The 11,699-nt window shown below is 54.3% G+C and overlaps 28 non-coding genes across 28 annotated transcripts; 15 read left to right on the forward strand and 13 right to left on the reverse strand.

Annotated features, from left to right (window-relative positions):
* Window positions 1-137: 137 nt before the first annotated feature.
* LOC140349800 (U5 spliceosomal RNA) lies at window positions 138-251 on the reverse strand. Its single transcript, XR_011924717.1, has one exon. It is a non-coding gene; the product is annotated as a U5 spliceosomal RNA (small nuclear RNA).
* Window positions 252-385: 134 nt separating this feature from the next.
* Window positions 386-458, forward strand: trnav-aac (transfer RNA valine (anticodon AAC)). The gene has a single exon. It is a non-coding gene; the product is annotated as a tRNA-Val (tRNA).
* Window positions 459-660: 202 nt separating this feature from the next.
* trnad-guc (transfer RNA aspartic acid (anticodon GUC)) lies at window positions 661-732 on the forward strand. Its single transcript has one exon. It is a non-coding gene; the product is annotated as a tRNA-Asp (tRNA).
* An 81-nt stretch (window positions 733-813) lies between these two features.
* trnav-cac (transfer RNA valine (anticodon CAC)) lies at window positions 814-886 on the forward strand. The gene has a single exon. It is a non-coding gene; the product is annotated as a tRNA-Val (tRNA).
* Window positions 887-1,299: 413 nt separating this feature from the next.
* On the reverse strand, window positions 1,300-1,491 carry LOC140349724 (U2 spliceosomal RNA). Its single transcript, XR_011924644.1, has one exon. It is a non-coding gene; the product is annotated as a U2 spliceosomal RNA (small nuclear RNA).
* A 165-nt stretch (window positions 1,492-1,656) lies between these two features.
* Window positions 1,657-1,822, reverse strand: LOC140349649 (U1 spliceosomal RNA). The gene has a single exon (XR_011924573.1). It is a non-coding gene; the product is annotated as a U1 spliceosomal RNA (small nuclear RNA).
* A 287-nt stretch (window positions 1,823-2,109) lies between these two features.
* LOC140349802 (U5 spliceosomal RNA) lies at window positions 2,110-2,223 on the reverse strand. The gene has a single exon (XR_011924719.1). It is a non-coding gene; the product is annotated as a U5 spliceosomal RNA (small nuclear RNA).
* Window positions 2,224-2,357: 134 nt separating this feature from the next.
* trnav-aac (transfer RNA valine (anticodon AAC)) lies at window positions 2,358-2,430 on the forward strand. Its single transcript has one exon. It is a non-coding gene; the product is annotated as a tRNA-Val (tRNA).
* A 202-nt stretch (window positions 2,431-2,632) lies between these two features.
* trnad-guc (transfer RNA aspartic acid (anticodon GUC)) lies at window positions 2,633-2,704 on the forward strand. Its single transcript has one exon. It is a non-coding gene; the product is annotated as a tRNA-Asp (tRNA).
* Window positions 2,705-2,785: 81 nt separating this feature from the next.
* Window positions 2,786-2,858, forward strand: trnav-cac (transfer RNA valine (anticodon CAC)). Its single transcript has one exon. It is a non-coding gene; the product is annotated as a tRNA-Val (tRNA).
* A 413-nt stretch (window positions 2,859-3,271) lies between these two features.
* LOC140349725 (U2 spliceosomal RNA) lies at window positions 3,272-3,463 on the reverse strand. Its single transcript, XR_011924645.1, has one exon. It is a non-coding gene; the product is annotated as a U2 spliceosomal RNA (small nuclear RNA).
* A 165-nt stretch (window positions 3,464-3,628) lies between these two features.
* On the reverse strand, window positions 3,629-3,794 carry LOC140349638 (U1 spliceosomal RNA). The gene has a single exon (XR_011924563.1). It is a non-coding gene; the product is annotated as a U1 spliceosomal RNA (small nuclear RNA).
* A 287-nt stretch (window positions 3,795-4,081) lies between these two features.
* On the reverse strand, window positions 4,082-4,195 carry LOC140349803 (U5 spliceosomal RNA). Its single transcript, XR_011924720.1, has one exon. It is a non-coding gene; the product is annotated as a U5 spliceosomal RNA (small nuclear RNA).
* Window positions 4,196-4,329: 134 nt separating this feature from the next.
* trnav-aac (transfer RNA valine (anticodon AAC)) lies at window positions 4,330-4,402 on the forward strand. Its single transcript has one exon. It is a non-coding gene; the product is annotated as a tRNA-Val (tRNA).
* A 203-nt stretch (window positions 4,403-4,605) lies between these two features.
* Window positions 4,606-4,677, forward strand: trnad-guc (transfer RNA aspartic acid (anticodon GUC)). Its single transcript has one exon. It is a non-coding gene; the product is annotated as a tRNA-Asp (tRNA).
* An 81-nt stretch (window positions 4,678-4,758) lies between these two features.
* Window positions 4,759-4,831, forward strand: trnav-cac (transfer RNA valine (anticodon CAC)). The gene has a single exon. It is a non-coding gene; the product is annotated as a tRNA-Val (tRNA).
* A 413-nt stretch (window positions 4,832-5,244) lies between these two features.
* On the reverse strand, window positions 5,245-5,436 carry LOC140349726 (U2 spliceosomal RNA). The gene has a single exon (XR_011924646.1). It is a non-coding gene; the product is annotated as a U2 spliceosomal RNA (small nuclear RNA).
* A 165-nt stretch (window positions 5,437-5,601) lies between these two features.
* On the reverse strand, window positions 5,602-5,767 carry LOC140349640 (U1 spliceosomal RNA). The gene has a single exon (XR_011924565.1). It is a non-coding gene; the product is annotated as a U1 spliceosomal RNA (small nuclear RNA).
* A 287-nt stretch (window positions 5,768-6,054) lies between these two features.
* On the reverse strand, window positions 6,055-6,168 carry LOC140349804 (U5 spliceosomal RNA). The gene has a single exon (XR_011924721.1). It is a non-coding gene; the product is annotated as a U5 spliceosomal RNA (small nuclear RNA).
* A 134-nt stretch (window positions 6,169-6,302) lies between these two features.
* Window positions 6,303-6,375, forward strand: trnav-aac (transfer RNA valine (anticodon AAC)). Its single transcript has one exon. It is a non-coding gene; the product is annotated as a tRNA-Val (tRNA).
* A 202-nt stretch (window positions 6,376-6,577) lies between these two features.
* On the forward strand, window positions 6,578-6,649 carry trnad-guc (transfer RNA aspartic acid (anticodon GUC)). Its single transcript has one exon. It is a non-coding gene; the product is annotated as a tRNA-Asp (tRNA).
* Window positions 6,650-6,730: 81 nt separating this feature from the next.
* Window positions 6,731-6,803, forward strand: trnav-cac (transfer RNA valine (anticodon CAC)). The gene has a single exon. It is a non-coding gene; the product is annotated as a tRNA-Val (tRNA).
* Window positions 6,804-7,218: 415 nt separating this feature from the next.
* On the reverse strand, window positions 7,219-7,410 carry LOC140349727 (U2 spliceosomal RNA). The gene has a single exon (XR_011924647.1). It is a non-coding gene; the product is annotated as a U2 spliceosomal RNA (small nuclear RNA).
* Window positions 7,411-7,575: 165 nt separating this feature from the next.
* LOC140349648 (U1 spliceosomal RNA) lies at window positions 7,576-7,741 on the reverse strand. Its single transcript, XR_011924572.1, has one exon. It is a non-coding gene; the product is annotated as a U1 spliceosomal RNA (small nuclear RNA).
* A 287-nt stretch (window positions 7,742-8,028) lies between these two features.
* LOC140349805 (U5 spliceosomal RNA) lies at window positions 8,029-8,142 on the reverse strand. The gene has a single exon (XR_011924722.1). It is a non-coding gene; the product is annotated as a U5 spliceosomal RNA (small nuclear RNA).
* Window positions 8,143-8,276: 134 nt separating this feature from the next.
* trnav-aac (transfer RNA valine (anticodon AAC)) lies at window positions 8,277-8,349 on the forward strand. The gene has a single exon. It is a non-coding gene; the product is annotated as a tRNA-Val (tRNA).
* A 203-nt stretch (window positions 8,350-8,552) lies between these two features.
* trnad-guc (transfer RNA aspartic acid (anticodon GUC)) lies at window positions 8,553-8,624 on the forward strand. Its single transcript has one exon. It is a non-coding gene; the product is annotated as a tRNA-Asp (tRNA).
* Window positions 8,625-8,705: 81 nt separating this feature from the next.
* On the forward strand, window positions 8,706-8,778 carry trnav-cac (transfer RNA valine (anticodon CAC)). Its single transcript has one exon. It is a non-coding gene; the product is annotated as a tRNA-Val (tRNA).
* Window positions 8,779-11,699: the final 2,921 nt, after the last annotated feature.

The following is an 11,699-nucleotide window of genomic DNA, read 5'->3' on the forward strand; positions in this document are numbered from 1 at the left end:
GCACTCTTTTTTACTTTTAAAGTTCTTGAACACGGGATGCCAAACGGAGGGTACGCAAGGGCATGTTTAAAGGCCGACAAGACACAACCTTTGCTCTTGGAGGATGACCGCTTGCTTGCTTTAGACATAGGTAGAAAAGCCCCGCATTGAAGCAGGGCATCAAAAAATTGGAAAGATCTCTTGTTGTCCCTCTCCACGGAAATCTTTAGTAAAAGGCGAAAGATTTATACGCTCTGAAGAGAAACAAGAGTGCCACGTTGCAGCGCCACACGGCGTCCAGTACTTGAGGGCACACGGGGCTTCATCACGGGCAGTGTACTTCTGTTCACGCGCTCATTTGCATCGGCGGTCGCGCGGCAAAAGGGACGCGACAGGCTCGCACGTCGTTTCTGTAGTGTAGCGGTTATCACGTTCGCCTAACGCGCGAAAGGTCCTCGGCTCGAAACCGGGCAGAAACAAAGCCTCCTTTTATGTTTGCTTCAATCTTTAACACGGTTCATTCCAAACTCGATGGTTTATTCCTAGAAAAGAGGGAGGAGCGGAGGAATTGTCGGCGTAGTCCTTCAAACTTTTCATCACAGAGATCGGGGGAAAAAGACACCGACACACACGCCCCAAAAAAAAAAAAAAAAAAAAGGGGCCCCCCTGCAGCCCCATATGTCCTCGTTAGTATAGTGGACAGTATCTCCGCTTGTCACGCGGAAGACCTGGGTTCGATTCCCAGACGGGGAGAGAAAGTGCGTTTTACCCAGCACGAAAGCGTTGCACTGACGCTGAGGACTTGTCCCACCAACGTACCTGCGCTACACTATCGCTTCTGTAGTGTAGCGGTTATCACGTTTGCCTCACACGCAAAAGGTCCCCGGCTCGAAACCGGGCAGAAGCACGCCCTCATGCGAAGACTTTACTTGTCGAGGATGGGTTTGAAAGTCGGTGTTGCGTTTGACCCCCCCCAAAAAAAAACAAAACAACTAGTCACATGTACTGTACTCCACAAAGGGGCCACTCAAATTCCAAAGGTGGCCTATTTTGCACAAGGGTTTACGTGGAATGGGCTACCTCCCAAGGGGGTTGGGTTTAGGAACAGATACTTCACCTTCCCTCCCCCTCTTCTCCAGTCAGGGCTTTTGGCGGGAGATTTGTAATATCCAGCCCTTCCACTCAAAACGTCTCCGAGAATATTTGTCCACTTCCGGAGCAGACAAACGGCAAGGAAGCGTTTAACATGAGGGTATGATGGCACATTTGCATGTAACGTGACGGCGAAAACAAACTGAATGACTTTTTTTAACCTGAGAGAGGAGGTGCACCGTTCTCGGAGGTACTGCAATACCGAGCCGATGCGTGGAGTGGACGGAGCAAGCCCCAAATTCCATCTCCCTGGTCCAAAAATCAATTTAATATACGGTCCCCGGGTAGGGGACGTATCAGATATTAAACTGATAAGAACAGATACTACACTTGATCTTAGCCAAAAGGCCGAGAAGCGATGCCCACAATGGGTTCGGGGAGCAGTGAGCTCTCCCCACGCTGACCCTCCCGTCAACGGTCCAAAGCGGCGCCCGCGCAAAGCGCCCGGCGGAGGGGCCGGAGCGCGAGCGGCGTACATGGAAACGACCCTTTGGGTTTTTTTTTTTTTCCTCTGACAAAAAACAAGAGGGGAGAGCGCGAACGCAGTCCCCCACTACCAGAAATTATGCAGTTGAGATTCCCACATTTGGGGAATTCACAGGGGTCAGCACATCCTGTTTGTGCAATGGACGAGCCTCGCCCTGGGTGAACCACCTTCCTGATCATAGTGTCGCCCCTGCCAGGTAAGTATGAGTTGCTCCGCTCCGAGCCAAGGCCCAGGCCCTGGAAGAGGCAATGTGGCAGCACGGTCCTTCCGGCCATTTGCATGGACCAGCTTCCACCCGACGATTGAGCCCCAGGTTAAACGGCAGCGATACACACGCAAGTCTGTGCGTTCTAAGCACTCTTTTTTACTTTTAAAGTTCTTGAACACGGGATGCCAAACGGAGGGTACGCAAGGGCATGTTTAAAGGCCGACAAGACACAACCTTTGCTCTTGGAGGATGACCGCTTGCTTGCTTTAGACATAGGTAGAAAAGCCCCGCATTGAAGCAGGGCATCAAAAAATTGGAAAGATCTCTTGTTGTCCCTCTCCACGGAAATCTTTAGTAAAAGGCGAAAGATTTATACGCTCTGAAGAGAAACAAGAGTGCCACGTTGCAGCGCCACACGGCGTCCAGTACTTGAGGGCACACGGGGCTTCATCACGGGCAGTGTACTTCTGTTCACGCGCTCATTTGCATCGGCGGTCGCGCGGCAAAAGGGACGCGACAGGCTCGCACGTCGTTTCTGTAGTGTAGCGGTTATCACGTTCGCCTAACGCGCGAAAGGTCCTCGGCTCGAAACCGGGCAGAAACAAAGCCTCCTTTTATGTTTGCTTCAATCTTTAACACGGTTCATTCCAAACTCGATGGTTTATTCCTAGAAAAGAGGGAGGAGCGGAGGAATTGTCGGCGTAGTCCTTCAAACTTTTCATCACAGAGATCGGGGGAAAAAGACACCGACACACACGCCCCAAAAAAAAAAAAAAAAAAAAGGGGCCCCCCTGCAGCCCCATATGTCCTCGTTAGTATAGTGGACAGTATCTCCGCTTGTCACGCGGAAGACCTGGGTTCGATTCCCAGACGGGGAGAGAAAGTGCGTTTTACCCAGCACGAAAGCGTTGCACTGACGCTGAGGACTTGTCCCACCAACGTACCTGCGCTACACTATCGCTTCTGTAGTGTAGCGGTTATCACGTTTGCCTCACACGCAAAAGGTCCCCGGCTCGAAACCGGGCAGAAGCACGCCCTCATGCGAAGACTTTACTTGTCGAGGATGGGTTTGAAAGTCGGTGTTGCGTTTGACCCCCCCCAAAAAAAAAAAAAACAACTAGTCACATGTACTGTACTCCACAAAGGGGCCACTCAAATTCCAAAGGTGGCCTATTTTGCACAAGGGTTTACGTGGAATGGGCTACCTCCCAAGGGGGTTGGGTTTAGGAACAGATACTTCACCTTCCCTCCCCCTCTTCTCCAGTCAGGGCTTTTGGCGGGAGATTTGTAATATCCAGCCCTTCCACTCAAAACGTCTCCGAGAATATTTGTCCACTTCCGGAGCAGACAAACGGCAAGGAAGCGTTTAACATGAGGGTATGATGGCACATTTGCATGTAACGTGACGGCGAAAACAAACTGAATGACTTTTTTTAACCTGAGAGAGGAGGTGCACCGTTCTCGGAGGTACTGCAATACCGAGCCGATGCGTGGAGTGGACGGAGCAAGCCCCAAATTCCATCTCCCTGGTCCAAAAATCAATTTAATATACGGTCCCCGGGTAGGGGACGTATCAGATATTAAACTGATAAGAACAGATACTACACTTGATCTTAGCCAAAAGGCCGAGAAGCGATGCCCACAATGGGTTCGGGGAGCAGTGAGCTCTCCCCACGCTGACCCTCCCGTCAACGGTCCAAAGCGGCGCCCGCGCAAAGCGCCCGGCGGAGGGGCCGGAGCGCGAGCGGCGTACATGGAAACGACCCTTTGGGTTTTTTTTTTTTTCCTCTGACAAAAAACAAGAGGGGAGAGCGCGAACGCAGTCCCCCACTACCAGAAATTATGCAGTTGAGATTCCCACATTTGGGGAATTCACAGGGGTCAGCACATCCTGTTTGTGCAATGGACGAGCCTCGCCCTGGGTGAACCACCTTCCTGATCATGGTGTCGCCCCTGCCAGGTAAGTATGAGTTGCTCCGCTCCGAGCCAAGGCCCAGGCCCTGGAAGAGGCAATGTGGCAGCACGGTCCTTCCGGCCATTTGCATGGACCAGCTTCCACCCGACGATTGAGCCCCAGGTTAAACGGCAGCGATACACACGCAAGTCTGTGCGTTCTAAGCACTCTTTTTTACTTTTAAAGTTCTTGAACACGGGATGCCAAACGGAGGGTACGCAAGGGCATGTTTAAAGGCCGACAAGACACAACCTTTGCTCTTGGAGGATGACCGCTTGCTTGCTTTAGACATAGGTAGAAAAGCCCCGCATTGAAGCAGGGCATCAAAAAATTGGAAAGATCTCTTGTTGTCCCTCTCCACGGAAATCTTTAGTAAAAGGCGAAAGATTTATACGCTCTGAAGAGAAACAAGAGTGCCACGTTGCAGCGCCACACGGCGTCCAGTACTTGAGGGCACACGGGGCTTCATCACGGGCAGTGTACTTCTGTTCACGCGCTCATTTGCATCGGCGGTCGCGCGGCAAAAGGGACGCGACAGGCTCGCACGTCGTTTCTGTAGTGTAGCGGTTATCACGTTCGCCTAACGCGCGAAAGGTCCTCGGCTCGAAACCGGGCAGAAACAAAGCCTCCTTTTATGTTTGCTTCAATCTTTAACACGGTTCATTCCAAACTCGATGGTTTATTCCTAGAAAAGAGGGAGGAGCGGAGGAATTGTCGGCGTAGTCCTTCAAACTTTTCATCACAGAGATCGGGGGAAAAAGACACCGACACACACGCCCCAAAAAAAAAAAAAAAAAAAAAGGGGCCCCCCTGCAGCCCCATATGTCCTCGTTAGTATAGTGGACAGTATCTCCGCTTGTCACGCGGAAGACCTGGGTTCGATTCCCAGACGGGGAGAGAAAGTGCGTTTTACCCAGCACGAAAGCGTTGCACTGACGCTGAGGACTTGTCCCACCAACTTACCTGCGCTACACTATCGCTTCTGTAGTGTAGCGGTTATCACGTTTGCCTCACACGCAAAAGGTCCCCGGCTCGAAACCGGGCAGAAGCACGCCCTCATGCGAAGACTTTACTTGTCGAGGATGGGTTTGAAAGTCGGTGTTGCGTTTGACCCCCCCCAAAAAAAAAAAAAACAACTAGTCACATGTACTGTACTCCACAAAGGGGCCACTCAAATTCCAAAGGTGGCCTATTTTGCACAAGGGTTTACGTGGAATGGGCTACCTCCCAAGGGGGTTGGGTTTAGGAACAGATACTTCACCTTCCCTCCCCCTCTTCTCCAGTCAGGGCTTTTGGCGGGAGATTTGAAATATCCAGCCCTTCCACTCAAAACGTCTCCGAGAATTTTTGTCCACTTCCGGAGCAGACAAACGGCAAGGAAGCGTTTAACATGAGGGTATGATGGCACATTTGCATGTAACGTGACGGCGAAAACAAACTGAATGACTTTTTTTAACCTGAGAGAGGAGGTGCACCGTTCTCGGAGGTACTGCAATACCGAGCCGATGCGTGGAGTGGACGGAGCAAGCCCCAAATTCCATCTCCCTGGTCCAAAAATCAATTTAATATACGGTCCCCGGGTAGGGGACGTATCAGATATTAAACTGATAAGAACAGATACTACACTTGATCTTAGCCAAAAGGCCGAGAAGCGATGCCCACAATGGGTTCGGGGAGCAGTGAGCTCTCCCCACGCTGACCCTCCCGTCAACGGTCCAAAGCGGCGCCCGCGCAAAGCGCCCGGCGGAGGGGCCGGAGCGCGAGCGGCGTACATGGAAACGACCCTTTGGGTTTTTTTTTTTTTCCTCTGACAAAAAACAAGAGGGGAGAGCGCGAACGCAGTCCCCCACTACCAGAAATTATGCAGTTGAGATTCCCACATTTGGGGAATTCACAGGGGTCAGCACATCCTGTTTGTGCAATGGACGAGCCTCGCCCTGGGTGAACCACCTTCCTGATCATGGTGTCGCCCCTGCCAGGTAAGTATGAGTTGCTCCGCTCCGAGCCAAGGCCCAGGCCCTGGAAGAGGCAATGTGGCAGCACGGTCCTTCCGGCCATTTGCATGGACCAGCTTCCACCCGACGATTGAGCCCCAGGTTAAACGGCAGCGATACACACGCAAGTCTGTGCGTTCTAAGCACTCTTTTTTACTTTTAAAGTTCTTGAACACGGGATGCCAAACGGAGGGTACGCAAGGGCATGTTTAAAGGCCGACAAGACACAACCTTTGCTCTTGGAGGATGACCGCTTGCTTGCCTTAGACATAGGTAGAAAAGCCCCGCATTGAAGCAGGGCATCAAAAAATTGGAAAGATCTCTTGTTGTCCCTCTCCACGGAAATCTTTAGTAAAAGGCGAAAGATTTATACGCTCTGAAGAGAAACAAGAGTGCCACGTTGCAGCGCCACACGGCGTCCAGTACTTGAGGGCACACGGGGCTTCATCACGGGCAGTGTACTTCTGTTCACGCGCTCATTTGCATCGGCGGTCGCGCGGCAAAAGGGACGCGACAGGCTCGCACGTCGTTTCTGTAGTGTAGCGGTTATCACGTTCGCCTAACGCGCGAAAGGTCCTCGGCTCGAAACCGGGCAGAAACAAAGCCTCCTTTTATGTTTGCTTCAATCTTTAACACGGTTCATTCCAAACTCGATGGTTTATTCCTAGAAAAGAGGGAGGAGCGGAGGAATTGTCGGCGTAGTCCTTCAAACTTTTCATCACAGAGATCGGGGGAAAAAGACACCGACACACACGCCCCAAAAAAAAAAAAAAAAAAAAGGGGCCCCCCTGCAGCCCCATATGTCCTCGTTAGTATAGTGGACAGTATCTCCGCTTGTCACGCGGAAGACCTGGGTTCGATTCCCAGACGGGGAGAGAAAGTGCGTTTTACCCAGCACGAAAGCGTTGCACTGACGCTGAGGACTTGTCCCACCAACGTACCTGCGCTACACTATCGCTTCTGTAGTGTAGCGGTTATCACGTTTGCCTCACACGCAAAAGGTCCCCGGCTCGAAACCGGGCAGAAGCACGCCCTCATGCGAAGACTTTACTTGTCGAGGATGGGTTTGAAAGTCGGTGTTGCGTTTGACCCCCCCCCCAAAAAAAAAAAAAACAACTAGTCACATGTACTGTACTCCACAAAGGGGCCACTCAAATTCCAAAGGTGGCCTATTTTGCACAAGGGTTTACGTGGAATGGGCTACCTCCCAAGGGGGTTGGGTTTAGGAACAGATACTTCACCTTCCCTCCCCCTCTTCTCCAGTCAGGGCTTTTGGCGGGAGATTTGAAATATCCAGCCCTTCCACTCAAAACGTCTCCGAGAATTTTTGTCCACTTCCGGAGCAGACAAACGGCAAGGAAGCGTTTAACATGAGGGTATGATGGCACATTTGCATGTAACGTGACGGCGAAAACAAACTGAATGACTTTTTTTAACCTGAGAGAGGAGGTGCACCGTTCTCGGAGGTACTGCAATACCGAGCCGATGCGTGGAGTGGACGGAGCAAGCCCCAAATTCCATCTCCCTGGTCCAAAAATCAATTTAATATACGGTCCCCGGGTAGGGGACGTATCAGATATTAAACTGATAAGAACAGATACTACACTTGATCTTAGCCAAAAGGCCGAGAAGCGATGCCCACAATGGGTTCGGGGAGCAGTGAGCTCTCCCCACGCTGACCCTCCCGTCAACGGTCCAAAGCGGCGCCCGCGCAAAGCGCCCGGCGGAGGGGCCGGAGCGCGAGCGGCGTACATGGAAACGACCCTTTGGGTTTTTTTTTTTTTCCTCTGACAAAAAACAAGAGGGGAGAGCGCGAACGCAGTCCCCCACTACCAGAAATTATGCAGTTGAGATTCCCACATTTGGGGAATTCACAGGGGTCAGCACATCCTGTTTGTGCAATGAACGAGCCTCGCCCTGGGTGAACCACCTTCCTGATCATGGTGTCGCCCCTGCCAGGTAAGTATGAGTTGCTCCGCTCCGAGCCAAGGCCCAGGCCCTGGAAGAGGCAATGTGGCAGCACGGTCCTTCCGGCCATTTGCATGGACCAGCTTCCACCCGACGATTGAGCCCCAGGTTAAACGGCAGCGATACACACGCAAGTCTGTGCGTTCTAAGCACTCTTTTTTACTTTTAAAGTTCTTGAACACGGGATGCCAAACGGAGGGTACGCAAGGGCATGTTTAAAGGCCGACAAGACACAACCTTTGCTCTTGGAGGATGACCGCTTGCTTGCTTTAGACATAGGTAGAAAAGCCCCGCATTGAAGCAGGGCATCAAAAAATTGGAAAGATCTCTTGTTGTCCCTCTCCACGGAAATCTTTAGTAAAAGGCGAAAGATTTATACGCTCTGAAGAGAAACAAGAGTGCCACGTTGCAGCGCCACACGGCGTCCAGTACTTGAGGGCACACGGGGCTTCATCACGGGCAGTGTACTTCTGTTCACGCGCTCATTTGCATCGGCGGTCGCGCGGCAAAAGGGACACGACAGGCTCGCACGTCGTTTCTGTAGTGTAGCGGTGATCACGTTCGCCTAACGCGCGAAAGGTCCTCGGCTCGAAACCGGGCAGAAACAAAGCCTCCTTTTATGTTTGCTTCAATCTTTAACACGGTTCATTCCAAACTCGATGGTTTATTCCTAGAAAAGAGGGAGGAGCGGAGGAATTGTCGGCGTAGTCCTTCAAACTTTTCATCACAGAGATCGGGGGAAAAAGACACCGACACACACGCCCCAAAAAAAAAAAAAAAAAAAAAGGGGCCCCCCTGCAGCCCCATATGTCCTCGTTAGTATAGTGGACAGTATCTCCGCTTGTCACGCGGAAGACCTGGGTTCGATTCCCAGACGGGGAGAGAAAGTGCGTTTTACCCAGCACGAAAGCGTTGCACTGACGCTGAGGACTTGTCCCACCAACGTACCTGCGCTACACTATCGCTTCTGTAGTGTAGCGGTTATCACGTTTGCCTCACACGCAAAAGGTCCCCGGCTCGAAACCGGGCAGAAGCACGCCCTCATGCGAAGACTTTACTTGTCGAGGATGGGTTTGAAAGTCGGTGTTGCGTTTGACCCCCCCCCCCAAAAAAAAACAAAACAACTAGTCACATGTACTGTACTCCACAAAGGGGCCACTCAAATTCCAAAGGTGGCCTATTTTGCACAAGGGTTTACGTGGAATGGGCTACCTCCCAAGGGGGTTGGGTTTAGGAACAGATACTTCACCTTCCCTCCCCCTCTTCTCCAGTCAGGGCTTTTGGCGGGAGATTTGAAATATCCAGCCCTTCCACTCAAAACGTCTCCGAGAATTTTTGTCCACTTCCGGAGCAGACAAACGGCAAGGAAGCGTTTAACCCTTTAGGCGCCAGAGATTATGGATGAAATAAATGTATAAATAAAAAACTTCCTGAGATACAGAGAACTGAAGCCGGGGCACAGCTCTGGGTCGGCAGTGCCCCTGGAGGCCCGTAGAAGCTCCACACTCCAGTTGATTCTTGGATAAAAGGGCACCCAGCCGGTCTCGAACTCGCGTGAGGTGGAGCAGGGATCATCCACCCCGCACACGGCCAGACTTTGCCCGGCCAGGGAGCACCTTCTGCGGGTCGGAGGCTCCGGGTCGGAGCCCCTGGAGCCTGGAGCCCTCACCGGGCCCCGAACTCGGCTGCCGGAGGCAGTGCAGTGCCTCATGGATAAAAGGGCACCCAGCCGGTCTCGAACTCGCGTGAGGCGGAGCAGGGATCATCCACCCCGCACACGGCCAGACTTTGCCCGGCCAGGGAGCACCTTCTGCGGGTCGGAGGCTCCGGGTCGGAGCCCCTGGAGCCTGGAGCCCTCACCGGGCCCCGAACTCGGCTGCCGGAGGCAGTGCAGTGCCTCATGGATAAAAGGGGACCCAGCCGGTCTCGAACTCGCGTGAGGCGGAGCAGGGATCATCCACCCCGCACACGGCCAGACTTTGCCCGGCCAGGGAGGACCTTCTGCGGGTCGGAGGCTCCGGGTTGGAGCCTCTGGAGCCTGGAGCCCTCACCGGGACCCGAACTCGGCTGCCGGAGGCAGTGCAGTGCCTCATGGATAAAAGGGCACCCAGCCGGTCTCGAACTCGCGTGAGGCGGAGCAGGGATCATCCACCCCGCACACGACCAGACTTTGCCCGGGGAAGGGCCACTCTGGCTGGGCATGGCCCCCACTGAGCACCCCCTGGAACCCCTGGAGCCCCCGGAGCACCTCCAGAGCCACCCCCCACTCCTCCAGACTCTGCCCGGGGAAGGGCCACTCTGGCTGGGCATGGCCTCCACTGAGCACCCCCTGGAGCCCCCGGAGCACCTCCAGAGCCACCCCCCACTCTCCCCAGACTATGCCCGGGGAAGGGCCACTCTGGCTGGGCATGGCCTCCGCCGAGCACCCCCTGGAACCCCTGGAGCTCCTCCAGAGCCACCCCCCACTCCTCCAGACTCACCCCGGGGAAGGGCCACTCTGGCTGGGCATGGCCTCCACTGAGCACCCCCTGGAGCCCCCGGAGCACCTCCAGAGCCACCCCCCACTCTCCCCAGATTCTGCTCGGGGAAGGGCCACTCTGGCTGGGCATGGCCTCCGCTGAGCACCCCCTGGAGCCCCCGGAGCACCTCCAGAGCCACCCCCCACTCTCCCCAGACTCACCCCGGGGAAGGGCCACTCTGGCTGGGCATGGTCTCCACCAAGCACCCCCTGGAGCCCCCGGAGCACCTCCAGAGCCACCCCCCACTCCTCCAGACTCACCCCGGGGAAGGGACACTCTGGCTGGGCATGGCCTCCGCCGAGCACCCCCTGGAGTCCCCGGAGCACCCCCAGAGCCACCCCCCACTCTCCCCAGACTCACCCCGGGGAAGGGACACTCTGGCTGGGCATGGCCTCCACTGAGCACCCCCTGGAACCCCTGGAGCCCCGGGAGCACCTCCAGAGCCACCCCCCACTCTCCCCAGACTCTGCCCGGGGAAGGGCCACTCTGGCTGGGCATGGCCTCCGCCGAGCACCCCCTGGAGCCCCCGGAGCACCCCCAGAGCCACCCCCCACTCTCCCCAGACTCACCCCGGGGAAGGGACACTCTGGCTGGGCATGGCCTCCACTGAGCACCCCCTGGAACCCCTGGAACCCCCGGAGGCCCTCCAGAGCCACCCCCCCACTCCACCAGACTCAGCCCCGACCCGGGCACACTCTTCCCCGGGTCCTGGGCTCCGGGACTCCGGGGATGACCACCGGGGACCAGGCTCTCCCTCCGAACCCGGGGACCCACCCTTAAGCACCCCCTCGCGGGCTAAACCCCTTAGGGGCAGCCGCCTGGAAGCCCGTGCCCTTGGTACTCTTAACCACACTTTGAAATTTTTCGAGTATAGTGTACTATTTCGGTTTTTACTCTAAGTCCCTCAGGGGCATAGGGTGCTATACTATGATGGTCAGATCACCTCCAGTTCCCAGGGGAGTGCTTTTCTGGGGTCAAACAGTGCACTGATGATGGGGGATTATTTCATTTTGCTCATTTTGGTGTTTTTTCACATTTTAACCCATTTTCACCCCTTTTGCTCACAACTTCGTACTACGGCCCGGAAAAACGACAGAGTCGATGGGTATAGTGTACTATTGCCGAAAAACGACAGAGTCTTTTCGGGAATAGTGTACTATTTCGGTTTTTACTCTAAGTCCCTCAGGGGCATATGGTGCTATACTCTGATGGTCAGATCACCTCCAGGCCCCAGGGGAGTGCTTTTCTGGGGTCAAACAGTGCACTGATGATGGGGGATTATTTCATTTTGCTCATTTTGGTGTTTTTTTTTTTTTTTTTTTTTTTTTCACATTTTAACCCATTTTAACCCATTTTGCTCACCCCGCACTCTGCCGCATATGAGGCCGGGGAAGGGCCACTCTGGCTGGGCATGGCCTCCGCTGAGCACCCCCTGGAG

Source organism: Eucyclogobius newberryi, unplaced genomic scaffold (assembly GCF_026437365.1).
Source record: "Eucyclogobius newberryi isolate DKJ021-1_F unplaced genomic scaffold, fEucNew1.0.hap1 SCAF_7, whole genome shotgun sequence".
Taxonomy (NCBI): Eukaryota; Metazoa; Chordata; class Actinopteri; order Gobiiformes; family Gobiidae; genus Eucyclogobius; species Eucyclogobius newberryi.